A 12,300-nucleotide genomic window follows, 5' to 3' on the forward strand; every position below is an offset into this window, starting at 1 on the left:
GCTCAGAACATTCAGATGGCTTTGACATGGTCCAAAGAACTAGCCAAATCAGTCAAGTGAATTAATGTACACGCTAAACAATTACAAAACTCAATCAGGGCAAGAACATCATGTGTTGCTTTAAGTCTGCTGCTCATACTTATTTATTTGGCACATTTTTTAATACGTAGGTTAGATATAAAATAGAGACGGGTATGTGAAAGCTTAAACATAACCCCGACTTTGTCCCATTTTGCACATGAGACAAGATTCAGGTCATAAACACATATTTTCAGCTAATGAATCAGACATGACACTGGATGATCCAATTCTGTAAACATTTGATTACAGTCCAAATTAAATGATCCAGAATAATTTGCAAGTATTGTACACAGAGGTGTTTTAATTTAATGGCCTCTGCTAGAGTTTACTCTCTGCAATGAACATAATGTCCTCAGGACTGTTTGCAACTTCATTTAGTCTTTTATTGAGTTGGGTTATGAGACCAGTTAACAAGCAACCACTTTGAATAATCTGCTTGTGTGCATCTTACATCATTTGTATTTGTTTTTTTAAGATGCTATTTTCCAAATTCCTTTGCAGTTTTTGATGTGTAAGTAACACAAACGTGCACGATGAAAATCTACTAATAATGATCTATAAAAGACGCATGCCAGAATACAATATGGTGCTCGCTATCCCTGTGGGACAATGTAAACACTTTGTTAGAGTCACCAGCTTCTCAGAGGAAGTCGTTGAATTTTCCATCATGTAACCCGAGGCTTTCTTCCTGTTTATGGAAAGCTACCTCCAGCTAAGAGTGAGGCTGAATCACTGTGAGCCATATGGCACGGGGTTTTTGTCTCAACACACACTGACCATTCCAAGCATTTGAGTCTGTTATTTATAAAAAACATGCACTGTGCTTATTGCCTTATCATCATCATCATCATCCCCACCACGACGGGTTAGGCAACCAGAACAGCACTCAGTTGAGCACAGACCTCCAACTGGGCTGGAAAATCTGAATTTGAGTCAGCAACAGAATGTGCATTTTCATAGGTACACACCTCCTGCAGATGTTTGAATTAGTAACTGAGAAATTAAGGAAAATGTGGAGATATTTTAGGGTCCGAACTAAAATAAAACCTCATGTGCCCTTGCTTGGCCCTTACACAATGCTGTTGGAAATATATGTGTCACAACAACTAAGGGTACATTTACATGCTTTGTTACTTTGAAGGGGGGGTTTGAAGTGTTTCTTTTGTGACACCAGTCATAGATTTTTTCTGATACACCTAGTACAACAGTGATGCAGTTTCAGGATTTTTTTTTCCTTTTTGGTTTGCTTTTGTGAGGGAGCGATGTTACTTGATAAAGAAACAATATGTCTTATCCAAAACCATATTTTCAAAACACATTGATTGCGTGTGAGTGGATTTAAATTCTGACACACAGAAGCATTAACAGTGTCATTTTCAAGAACCTCCACTTTGTTTTTGTTTTAGAGCATTTTGACTGATCTTTTAAGACCCACAGAATTTTGTGTTCTGTGACAATGTAAACAGCGGACCTACCAAAAGTAATAGGAGATGCTTCTTTCACCAGAAAAAAAGGTTTGTTTCTGTTTTTCCATCTTTTAGTAATCAGCAGTAGAACATGGGTTGGGAACACCAGTTTCTCACCAAGAAGCAGAGAAAACAAGCAAAACATTTTGCTCATATTTTTTTTGCTTTTGTGGCACCTCAAAACTTTAAGACAACAAAAACAAAACTGAGACTGGGCTTTTGATGGCAAAGTAATTATTCATACTTGTACAACTAAGAAACAAGCCGAGCCTGTCTTATTGTGCGACGATCCTGTTCGTGGACTTCAGCTCAGTGTTCAACACCATCATCCCTGAACTCCTTTCATCCAAGCTTCTCCAGCTCAGCGTCTCGCCTGCCATCTGCCAGTGGATTTACAGGTTCCTTACGGGCAGGACACAACAGGTGAGGCTGGGGGAGGCCACCTCATCCACACGCAGCATCAGCACTGGGGCCCCCCAAGGTTGTGTCCTCTCTCCGCTGCTCTTCTCTCTCTACACTAACGACTGCACCTCAACGCACCCGACTGTCAAACTCCTGAAGTTTGCAGATGACACCACTGTCATCGGCCTCATCAAGTACGGTGACGAGTCTGCAAATCGACAGGAAGCGGAGCGGCTGGACCTGTGGTGCCGCCGACACAACAATCGTGGACTTCAGGAGGGATCCTTCGCCACAGCTGCCCCTTACGCTGTCCAGCTGCCTTGTGTCAACCGACTCTTGTAGAGTCCTCTAGCACTTAGAGCAGTTCGAAAGACGAATATTGCAAGAGTCCGGTGCAATGACCACTGTGCAAAGGGCGCCGAGACTTCAAGCGAGTAGTACGATAATCTGGGACAATGTTGATTGTGCAAATGTTGCAGATACTCCTCAGTCAGTGTGCAAATGGAGCAGATGCTACTTTGGCATGAGCGGCCAGTATTGGTCAACAACAGAGACTACTACAGTGAGTGCACGAGTAATGTATAATTGGCCCCACAGAAATGTGACAACAAACTCAAGTCAAAATATTGCCAGCATGTTGTAATGGAATTACATAAATGGAATTTATGAGGAGTATATCAATGGTGCACACATTACAAAGCTTGCTCGCAAGTACAGTAAAGTACAGTATGGAAGAAACAAGTCAACAATTGCCCCTATTTTGGGGGGGGGGATATTTTTGTTGCTGCTGACATGGCCAAGACAGTAAGTATCTTCAAAAGGACAGAGACAAACTTGGGGACCAAGTCGAAAACCTGTTGCTAGTTTGGATAAATGGAAAAACAGCTATCGAGTGATAGCATTTCCGAGACTATCATTTGCGAGAAGGCGAGGCACTTCATGTCGACTTGTTGACAAGAAGAAGCTGCAAGCCAGGAAGTCAAGGAAAAATGTATTAAATATTTTATTCTTCATAATTGTAGCAACCTGGTTGTTAAAGTTAAAGGGTTTTGTAATTTCCGACTGACTGTGAACACCCCAGATGGACTCGTGACAGGACACTGTTTGGGTGTGTGTCGGCAGGGGAGATGGATATGAATGAAGAGGACAGTTTCGCTTGTTGTTGTTAACTTGGTTAACTTGTTTTTTGATCGATTACCCCTTGTCATGTTTGATACACAGTACAAACCTTTACTAAAATAGGGACTTTTGTCGAGGCTGCATGCAACCAATTATTGTTTACTTTTATTTTACATTTTCTTTGTTGACAACAGTGTCATGCATACAACCTCTAACAAAGAAAACCTAACCTTTCAGGCACAGGTAAACAAGCAGTAGTGATAACAACCTTCTTGGAGCAAGCAAACACCGTGTAAATTGTGGTCTACATGTTGTGTGGACAAGTGGAGGAAAGCACAGTGTGAACACAAAATGACAGACGCAAACGTGTGACACACAAAATGTCCCACATGCCCCGTGAAACAGTGAGCTTGCTGGTGGAGGCTCCTGTGTCACGTGATCGCTAGCTTGCATGGCCGCATGACATCTACTCCATCTGCATCGCACTAATAGCCTCTGCATTGACATGAATGTCTCTTTGCTGTGGTTGTTGACATGTCAACGCGTTTACATTTTCATAGAGTTCTTTGTTGAGAAGACTATTAAAGGCCGAGAAATAACTCCTTTGGATCACTTGGCAGGCCTAAATGATTTAACATTGTGTGTTGTGTTGTTCTTGACAGTGACAATGCATACAGTATTAATGAACATTTGTATGGAATACAATTCTTGATAGTGTCAGAGTTAGCCTGATTTAAGATACGTAGACAATCAGGTTACTCTAACTCTCAGTCAAGCCTGCAAATGCGATGAGCTGCTGAGGCAAGAGTAAGTTACAATATTTTGCACACCAGTTTTGATACATGAGCCACATAATATACAAACCCCAATTCCAATGAAGTTCGGACATTGTGTAAAAATACTCCGCTAGGCTGGGCGAAGATCCGCTGCTGGATTACACAGGAGCGCTTGTCATATTAAAGCCGCAATTTAAGAGCAGCAGCAGTGTAAGCATAAATTAGGGTCAGCTAACAGTGTTACCTGCGGTCGTTTCGGATAACCTGCACATACTGAAATGTTGTCGATGTGGGGGCAGGAGATGTGTCCGCTGCATGCATCACATGCACCGATCCGCTACACTAATTGCCAAAGTGTAATTTGGCGGCTTGCTACCTCCACAACTGAAAATACAAACAAAGCTTTTTGGGCGCTCGTTTAATGTGAGGATATGTTTAAGTTAGTCAGTGGTGGCTTTGTACAAGCAATATTCATTTGCAGTCTGGACACGGGTAAACATCTGCTCGGGAGTGAGTCTCAAAGACTCCAAAAGTCTCCAATCCCACCATGAAAAGTCGCTAGATCTTTGGTAGGTGCTTGAAAAACTTTTTCACTTGCAGGGTTGGAAAAGTTGCTTAATGGTTATAATTAAAAGTTAGCAACACTGAGTTACCGCCACTTCATTGCCCTAACTCTGCCCCCAGTCGTCATAGTAATGAAAGCCATACTCATCATTTGCATGAGGCAACCACCCCCACGAAAACGAGTGATTTCAACCAAAGTGTGATGTTAAATTGAAGTAGATGTTGAGTGCAATGTATTTCTTTATCCTTTGTGTCCTTTGACAGAAGAATGACAGACCTATTATTTTGATAGTAAAACCCCTGGGAACTGTTTTAAATTGCAAAAAAAAAAATTGACGTATGCTTGAAAATTACTGTAGGTTCGCTGTCGGTGTACTTTTTTGTATTTATCTTACTGGACTTACACTATAGTTCAAGTGGCACGATAGCCACAGACTATAGTAGTGTAAAGAGAGTGGGGGAAACGCAGAGAATCAAATATCTTCATACCAGAATCCGACGAAACAATATGTAAGTGCCCAATGTGCATTTTGTTAAAAATATAGAAGTGATATCAGCATAGGGGTTTCCAGAAAATACACAAAAGTGGCGCTAAATCAGCACTTGCACCTGGAGTGGCGATGCACTGATGCTTATGGATTATTTGTCTCAAGTAGTTTGTGGTAAATTGGTAACAACAGTTGAATATTCCCTCTCAGGTTCATATAAAATTGTTCTTATTGTAGTCATGAAAGGTGTCATTACCTAAACACAAAACGTACACAGCAGTGTGCAGATGCTTACATGTTGACTCTTGAAAAGCAACCTCTCAGACTTCAAATGGAAACATTTTAAACCTCGCTTGAAACAGCATATGAAATGAATCCATTCGTATATGAGAGCTTTACATTTGCAGCACATTTCTTGTCGAGGGAGCAGCTATCTGATGCAAGCTTACTGTTTGGGTTATTTGTTGCAGATGGAGTGCTTCCCCACCAATGGCAGATGATCGTCCTGGACCCAGCACGTTACTGCTGACTGTAACGGATGCTGTGCTGCCCATCAATGTGTTATTTCACCTCTCAACTGGGTCATTTTTCATCTTGCATGCGACAAAATTCGATTTGAATGCAATTGGCAAAATAGGTCAGATTAGCTCAGTGTATGGCGGAATGCTGCGTTCACGTGTCTTTCACATCAGACGCAGGACACCACCTGTTTGGACTATTGCTCTGATTCTCTCATAATAATAATAATAATAATAATAATAATAGCCTTTTATCACTCAACTAACATAAGTGGCAGTACTGTCTTTGTTTCTTACCTTGGACGACACGCTCCGTGCTTCCTTCCAGCCGTTTACTCTCCGCACGAGGTGGTCCTACTCTCACAAAAAGTGGCTCCCGGCATCTGTCCAACAGTCCAAAGTGAGCAAAAGCGGTCAGCCACTGTAAGATTGATGACGGAGCCCTGGCGACAACGCACATCACCTCCGCCGGACTCCCCTTTGTCTTCCTAAACGAAGGAGAAGGCCGTCTGCTGTTGGATTATCGATGAGTAGCGATCAAACGATCAGAGTCGCCGACCCCGCGAGGCCGACAGCGAGCAACCGAGGATGCCCAAGTGGCGCAAATGGCAAATGAAAGATGCATCGTCCTCGCCTGTTCGCTCCCCCCTCACCTCAGTCACTCCGCGGCGCTCTGGCTGCTGGCTGCTGGATGGCTGCGCGCTCCCGCGCTCCACACAGGCGCGTGCGCGAACCAAGACGCCCCGTGTTATTGGCGGTGGGAGTGGACCGCCAGACCGCAATGGGAGTGGGGGAATCATTCATGGAGGGGAGGGGGTGCACATACGCTCAAGCATCGATCTATCTACAGATTGAGCAATCGATGCTTTTGCTTTTGTTTGACAAAATGCTTTATCTGTCCATGGATATTACATTACCTGGTTAATACAACCCCAATTCCAATGAAGTTGGGACGTTGTGTTAAACAAATAAAAACAGAATACAATGATTTGCAAATCATTTTCAACCTATAGTTAATTGAATACACTACAAAGACAAGATATTTAATGTTCAAACTGATAAACTTTATTGTTTTTAGCAAATAATCATTAATTTAGAATTTTATGGCTTCAACACGTTCCAAAAAAGCTGGGACAGGGTCATGTTTGCCACTGTGTTACATCTCCTTTTCTTTTAACAACATTCAATAACCGTTTGGGAACTGATGACACTAATTGTTGAAGCTTTGTAGGTGGAATTCTTTCCCATTCTTGCTTGATGTACAGCTTCAGCGGTTCAACAGTCCGGGGTCTCCGTTGTCATATTTTACGCTTCATAATGCGCCACACATTTTCAATGGGAGACAGGTCTGGACTGCAGGCAGGTCTATCTAGTACCCGCACTCTTTTACTACGAAGCCATGCTATCATAACACGTGCAGAATGTGGTTTGGCATTGTCTTGCTGAAATAAGCAGGGGCGTCCATGAAAAAGACGTTTCTTGGATGGCAGCATATATTTCTCCAAAACCTGTATGTACCTATCAGCATTAATGGTGCCTTCACAGATGTGTAAGTTACCCATGCCAAGTTAACAACAACAAGCGAAACTGTCCTCTTCATTCATATCCATCTCCCTCTGCCGACACACACCCAAACAGTGTCCTGTCACGAGTCCATCTGGGGTGTTCACAGCCAGTCGGAAATTACAAAACCCTTTAACTTTAACAACCAGGTTGCTACAATTATGAAGAATAAAATATTTAATACATTTTTAACACAGCCCCATACCTTCACAGATGCTGGCTTTTGAACTTTGCGTCCATAACAGTCCGGATGGTTCTTTTCCTCTTTGGCCCGGAGGATACGACGTCCACACTTTCCAAAAACAATTTGAAATGTGGACTCGTCGGACCACAGAACACTTTTCCACTTTGCATCAGTCCATCTTAGATTAGCTCGGGCCCAGAGAAGCCGGCGGCGTTGTATGTACGGATGTAGCGCCGAACTGTATTCACTGACATTGGGTTTCTGAAGTGTATCACACCACCGACTTCTGCGTTAACCATCCGCGAACAGGATGTGAGACGCATCTTCAAACAACAAAAGATTAACAAAGTGGCTGGCCCGGACCTTGTGTCCCCATCCTGCCTCAAAGTCTGCGCGGACCAGCTCGCTCCAGTCTTCACACAGCTCTTCAATAGATCTCTGGAACTGTGCGAAGTTCCATCCTGTTTCAAACGCTCCACCATAATTCCAGTCCCCAAGAAACGTGCAATCTCGGGTCTAAATGACTACAGGCGTGTCGCCTTGACATCTGGTCATGAAATCCTTTGAACGTCTCATGCTGGACCACCTCAAGAGTGTCACAGGCCCCCTGCTGGACCTCCTGCCGTTTGCCTACCGAGCAAACAGGTCTGCGGATGATGCAGTCAACATGGGACTGCACTCCATCCTAGAACACCTACGCGAGGATCCTGTTTGTGGACTTCAGCTCAGCGTTCAACACCATCATCCCTGAACTCCTTTCATCCAAGCTTCTCCAGCTCAGCATCTCACCTGCCATCTGCCAGTGGATTTACAGCTTCCTGACGGGCAGGACACAGCAGGTGAGGCTGGGGGAGGCCACCTCATCCACACGCAGCATCAGCACTGGGGCACCCCAAGGTTGTGTCCTCTCTCCGCTGCTCTTCTCTCTCTACACAAACGACTGCACCTCAACGCACCCGGCTGTCTAGCAACAGGAAGTGGAGCGGCTGGAGCTGTGGTGCGGCCGATACAACCTGGAGCTGAACACGCTCAAGACTGTAGAGATGATCGTGGATTTCAGGAGGCATCCTTTGCCACAGCTGGCCCTCACGCTGTCCAGCTGCCTTGTGTCAACCGCCGAGACCATCAAGTTACTGGGAATTACAGTCTCTCATGACCTGAAGTGGGAGCTCAACATCAACTCCATCCTCAAAAAGGCCCAACAGAGGATGTACTTCCTGCGGCTTCTGAGAAAGTACGGCTTGCCACGGGAGCTGCTGAGGCAGTTCTACACAGCAGTCATTGAATCAGTCCTGTGTTCTTCCATCACAGTCTGGTTTAGTGCTGCGACAAAAAAAAGGACAAACTGAGACTGCAACGGACAATCAAAACTGCTGAAAGGATTGTTGATAGCCCCTACCCACCCTTGAGGACTTGAACGCTGCCAGAACTAAGACAAGCGTGCAAAATCCTCTCGGACCCTCCACATCCCGGTCACCGGCTCTCCTTCCCTCAGGTAGGCGCTACCGATCAATGCAAACTAGAACTAGCAGACATTCTAACAGCTTCTTCCCTCTTGCAATCAACTTCTTAAACACCTAACCTACATTTCCATTACAACATGCTGGCAATTTTTTGTCTTTATGTCTTGAGTTCGTTGTCACATTTCTGTCGGGCCAATTATATATTACCCGTGCACTCACTGTAGTAGTCTCGCCACGTTGCACTATTTGCATATCTGTTGTTGACCAATACTGGGCACTCATGGCAGAGTAGCATCTGCTCCATTTGCACACTGACTGAGGAGTATCTGCAACATTTGCACAATCAACATTGTCCCAGATTATCGTACTACTCGCTTCAAGTCTTGGCGCCCTTTGCACGATGGTCATTGCACCGGACTATTGCAATATTAGTCATTCGAACTGCTCTAAGTGCTAGAAGAGTCTGCATCCTTTTGCACAATTGTCAAAAAAAATAATTAAATGTACCGTCGTTACCGGATAAATAGTAACCCTTTATTGCTCAGTGACTGTTTTTCTAAATGTCTCAAAAGTGTTCTCTGTCAATTGACTGTCTGTTGTCGTACTAGAGCGGCTCCAACTACCGGAGACAAATTCCTTGTGTGTTTTTTGGACATACTTGGCAAATAAAGATGATTCTGATTCTGATTGATGTCGGTTTTTGATGCAGTGCCGCCTGAGGGATCGAAGGTCACAGGCATTCAATGTTGGTTTTCGGCCTTGCCCCTTACATGCAGTGATTTCTCCAGATTCTCTGAACCTTTTGATGATATTATGGACTGTAGATGATGAAGTCCCTAAATTCCTTGCAATTGTAAGTTGAGGAACATTGTCCTTAAACTGTTCAACTAGTTTCTCACGCACTTGTTCACAGAGGGGTAAACCTCACCCCATCTTTGCTTGTGAATGATTGAGCAATTGAGGGAAGCTCCTTTTATACCCAATCATAGCACCCACCTGTTCCCAATTAGCCTGTTCACCTGTGGGATGTTCCAAACAGGTGTTTAATGAGGATTCCTCAACTTTCTCAGTCTTTTTTGCCACTTGTCCCAGCTTTTTTGGAACGTGTTGCAGCCATAAAATTCCAAGTTAATGATTATTTGCTAAAAACAATAATGTTTATCAGTTTGAACATTAAATAGCTTGTCTTTGTAGTGTATTCAAATAAATATAGTTTGAACATGATTTGCAAATCACTGTATTCTGTTTTTATTATGTTTAACACAACGTCCCAACTTCATTGGAATTGGGGTTTTAGATTAAAAGGAATTGCTCTAGCGTTTGCCTGACTGGATGATTTATATAGTATATCTATAGTGTGTAGTGGTAGTAATATATGTAGTGTATATCTATAGTGTCTCTACTGTATCTGTTAAAATGAAAATATCTGTATATTGTATAAATATATGTATGTATTCAATTAAAAAAGCTCAGCAATCTGTTATATAATTTAGTGGTCTCGAACTGCACTACATACTGAAAGCTGTCGTGTTTAAATTTAGATTATATTATAAGCTTTAGTTTTGTTGTATGTTTTCCTGTGTCCAATGTTGTCTTGTCTTGCTCGTTAGGTTTTTGTTTGCACCTGTTCTCGTCAGTCCAGTCACTTGTGTCCACCAATCAGCTCCATCCAGCCACTTGTGTCTCATCAATTTGCTTGTATTTATTTTGCTGCTTTCTTTCAGTCTGGGTTGGTTCATTGCACTTCAGTTGTCATGTTTCTTTTGTGCTGTTGTGTTTCTCGGTGAGTTATGCCGAGTATTTGTTAGTTTGAATTTTATTTTTGTTTAACTTTGTAAATTATTTGCATTTGCATGATCCTTGTTTGCCTTTGTTTTTTAAATTAAATCCCATTTTGAGTTTCCTGCTCTCCTGCCTTTCCTCCCTTCTTCCTTACACTTGAGTCCACCAGTTGCCTACAACCTGTGAACTTGACAAGCTGTTTGTAATAATTTGATTACCTTGGTTACCTACATGAGGGTTAAAATCTAAGTAAAAGCTCTTAGCTCATAACCACAAAAATAGCCTATTGTTCATTAAATGTGTTACATGCTGCAAAACCATTGCTCTGTCAAGGTGAAAAAAAAAATCAACATAGTTTTATACCCACCCCTCTGACAGTGGTCACTGCGGCTATTGTTAAAACCAAACTGTGTCAAAGTGTGCCTAACTTTGTGACTACACTGGACCGTTGCACGAAGCTCACATACAGTATGAATCACGTTGCATCAAGTTATTCATGCTCCTTTGAAATGAGCAGTTTTCATTGACATTATACGAGTGCTTATGTAAGACTCCTCCCTTGGACGCTCCCTTCAGAGTAGTGTTCTTCCCTCGGGGCTCACATTGTCCCCAGTGAGAAAACTAATAGACCCTGCATGATGCGAGAGCTCCCCGGTGTCTGTAACACAGACTATGTTCACATATTTGTCGGATGCACCTGCCTCCCATTCATTCCCAAATACACCTTCCAGCTGCACATCCTGGGAGGTGTGTCAAAAAATGCCTTTTGATTTTGAAACAGCAAGAGGGGATTTTGGAGGGTGGGGGTGGGGGTGGGAGACTATTTCCCCAGATTTTAGGTGATCCAGTCAATAAAAGCTGCGGCGTGCTCCCTCAGTTGCATTTCAAACGACATCTGTAATTGGACTGCAACAAAAATCACCATAATCTGCATAGATTTGCTGTGTTTGCCTAGAAGTAGGCCAACAAAACAACAGCAATTACAAGTCAAAATGCTCCTTTTGTCAATGATTTCATTGGAAGAGTCTTTAAAAATTGTCATATACTCTAACTCCGATAAGGTCCACATTTTTCGATAATCAGACCTAAAGAAATCTGAGGATCTGACAAAAAAAATCAACATGAAGATGGCCTAAGATGTAAGATTGCCAAAACCGTGAAATAAGCTGCCGCACGGTGGCCAAGACCATATATAGGGGTGAAACAGGAGCTTATGTCATAGTTTTGCCAATCTTACATTTTAGGTCATCTTCATGTAGATTTTTGTTCATCAGATCCTCAGAGAGTTCTTTAGGTCTGATTATCGAAAAATTTGGACCTTACTGGAGTAGGGTATATGACAATCTTTACAGACGCTTCCAAAGAAGTGATATTAAGTGACCTGGAAGTAAAAAGTAACAGAAGGCATTTTCGCCCACTGGGTCCTCTGGCACCAGGCTGCCCCCACTCTCTCTGTCAGCACCACACCATCACCCACCCACCCACACATACAAGCTTTAATACCCAACACTGTTTGAAGGTGTTTCTGGTGGTGCATGCTCCCTCACAAATGTAGCGTAACCTCGCAGGATAGCCACACCTCTTTGGGCAGGAGCTTGGTCATCTTACAGCCGAAGGGGAGTTTAATATTACCTGGCAACAAGGTCTCCTAGTGGATGGAAAAGGGGACTAGGGTGAGGGGGTTCCAGACTCAGATAACAGTGGCGAGCTGGATGAAGGACTCTGCTCTGAGAATGTGTTCCCTGTCCTCCTCTTGTCTGTGTAATGGCCAGGTGTCCCAATATTTTTGACCATATCGTGAACAAAAGATGGAGGAATATCAAACCACGTGTGAGGCAGGTGTCAGCAAACTTACGTTGCCTTACGGAATCCATGGCTCTTATTCTTCTTCGTG

At 43.2% G+C, this 12,300-nt stretch overlaps 1 protein-coding gene across 4 annotated transcripts in view; it reads right to left on the bottom strand.

The window, feature by feature from the left end:
* Positions 1-6,148, bottom strand: part of LOC133482994 (probable G-protein coupled receptor 153) — a 69,719-nt gene extending 63,571 nt beyond the window's left edge. For 2 of the 4 annotated variants that reach the window (XM_061783436.1, XM_061783410.1), the window contains exon 1: positions 5,712-6,130. The gene's annotated coding sequence lies outside the window, so the exon portion shown is untranslated. Of the gene's footprint in view, positions 1-5,711 lie in introns of all 4 variants that reach the window. The other 2 variants (XM_061783418.1, XM_061783428.1) reach the window with 2 other exon arrangements.
* Between the last annotated feature and the right edge of the window lie 6,152 nt (positions 6,149-12,300).

This window comes from Phyllopteryx taeniolatus, chromosome 1, assembly GCF_024500385.1.
Source record: "Phyllopteryx taeniolatus isolate TA_2022b chromosome 1, UOR_Ptae_1.2, whole genome shotgun sequence".
NCBI lineage: Eukaryota > Metazoa > Chordata > Actinopteri > Syngnathiformes > Syngnathidae > Phyllopteryx > Phyllopteryx taeniolatus.